Genomic DNA, 2,471 nt, shown 5'->3' on the forward strand with positions numbered 1-2,471 from the left:
GGGCAGCCCCCCCCCCCCGCACCGTTGGGGCAGCTCCCCTCTGTAATGAGGAGGGTCTCTGACCTGCCATAGGCTGGGGGCAGGTCAGAGTCTCTTTGGGCCTGGAGGTGAGACAGAAAGGCAAGGAAGACAGGAGTTTCTGTGATGGCCTCGGGGAAGGTCTAGTTTCTGTGGCTGGCCTCAGGGAGGGAGTTTTGAGCCAGGAACCATGGACAACATCAAAAAAACAGGTGTGTCATAATATCACACACATCGCTTGGACACTAATAACGTGTCCCCGGGCAAGTCACTTCACCTTCTCCCGCGCCCATGCCCAGCCTCAGCTCCCTCCCTGTAAAGGGGGGTAGGGGCCATCCTCTCCTGCAGTGTGTGTCTTTGGGACAACTCGCCTGACACCCAACTCTGATGGATAAACCAGCGTGTTCTGTCACCTGCCTCATCCCATCCCAGGGACGAGGCAGGATGGCCCCTGAAGGTCTGCTAGGACTCCACCTTGTCTCCCCTGGAAAAGAGACTGCCTCTGCATCTTCACAAGCCAGAGGGATTCTAGAAAAGGCATCTCCAGGGCCCAGGGGAGAGCTCTGTGGGAGCAGCTGGGGGAGGAAGCCCTCACTCATCTGTCCCTCTGGACTGAGTGTCAAGGTCAGCGGAAAGCAGTCGGGTCTGTGTCTGCATCGAGCTCTACTACTTAGGGGCTGTGCGAGCTGACAAGTCACCCCTGAGCCTCCATCGCCTCACCTGACAGGTGGAGGGCAGCAGTCCCTGTGCCATCCGTCCAGCGTCCCTCCTTCCTGCAGACACTGATTCCACAAGGGCCATCATGATTTCCATGATCTTGACCTTGGGCACAGTGACTGGCCAACAAGTGGACACTGACCAGAGCCATGTTAATCAGCAGACTCCCCAGAAAATGGCTGTGCTGAGGCTCCCATCATTGGCCACGTGACTTTCCTCGCAGCAGACAAATCTAGAGAGACAGGAAGAGGGAGAGGGAGAGGCAGAGAGACCACGTCCTGGCAGAACTGGGCACCCTGGTTCCAGCTGTGCCTGCCCACCAGCCCTCCTCGTTGTCTGGAAGTCCACCCCTCCCGGGCTCTCCGAGCCACCTTGCTGGTGGCATTGGGTATTCCTGAGATGCACTTCCCCACAGAGGAGTGAGTAATGGGAGCAAGCTGACGTGTGGAGCACTTGGCCTGCGGCCTGGCCGGCTGCAGGCTCAGGGGACATGGATTCCTTTCCCTTCATGGGCGCCAGGCAGGGATGGGGCTTGGCAAGATACCAGGAAGATGTGAGGCATAGCACTGGTGAGGTGACTTTGCAGCCCCTGGGAGAATAGAGTCAGGTGCTTTGGGACCCTGCAGGGCCCAACAGGAGACCAGAATTAATGCCCAAGTGGGATATTCGGTAGCTAGGAAAGGATGAGGCTCAGGGGGAAAAATTCTGCCCATTCTTTTGCGGGAGAGTTTTATTTTATTTTATTTTATCTTATTATATTGTGGATTGAACCCAGGGATGCTTAACCACTGAGCCATATCCCCACCCCTTTTAAAAATAATGTATTTTCAGACTGGGTCTTGCTAAGTTGCTTAGGGCCTCACTAAATTGCTGAGGCTGGCTTTCAACTCAAATCCTCCTGCCTCAGCCTCCTGAGCTACTAGGATTACAGGTATGGGCCACCATGCCAGGCTCCTTGAGAAATTTTAAACAGGCACTCCCTCTATGGTATGCCAGGGTCCCTAGAGGTCAAGAAGATGGGTGCCAATAAAGCGTTTCCAGAGGTGGGACATTTGAGCTGGGTTTTGAAGGATGAATAAGAGTTTGTCAGTCAGGGAAAGGTCTTGGGGAGGGGCATTAGGCTATGATTATCAATCTTAAGTTCCATTAGTAAAGAGCTGATGACTATGAGGATTTAAATGACCTGGGTCTGCATCCTGTCTCAACCACTAAACTTCTGTTCCTAATAAAGAAAACTTTCAAGGCTTAAACAAGATTATATGCATAAAGTATTCAGAACAATAACGTTGGCAGAAACCTGTAGCCAAGCTCTTCCTAAATGTTTAGCTCATTATGAAAACTTACTTGATCAAGTCCAATCCCCTGAAATGATCAGAGCTGTTACTATTTATTGAGCTTTTAAAAAGCCCCAAGCACAGAGCTAAATGCTTAGGTGCTTTGTCATTTAATCGCCCCCCAATCCCAGGAGGGAGGTGAATAGAGTCACCCCATGAACGATCTGGGTCACACTGCAGAGATTCAAAGCCAGGTTTGTCTCAGGACCGGTGCCCTAGGCCCAGAGAAGGAGGGAATTAGCTCCGGGACACACAGCAGGAGACCAGAGTGCCAGGGTTTCCTTATTGGCTGACTCTAGGGCAGTCAGGAATGCGGCTGGGGACGCCTGAGGTTTGCCTCACTCTTCGCGACCACACGTCCATCATCGGCCTCCGAGCACCTGGGCGGCCCGCCGAGGACAC

This window comes from Marmota marmota, unplaced genomic scaffold (genome assembly GCF_001458135.2).
Source record: "Marmota marmota marmota unplaced genomic scaffold, marMar, whole genome shotgun sequence".
Taxonomy (NCBI): Eukaryota; Metazoa; Chordata; class Mammalia; order Rodentia; family Sciuridae; genus Marmota; species Marmota marmota.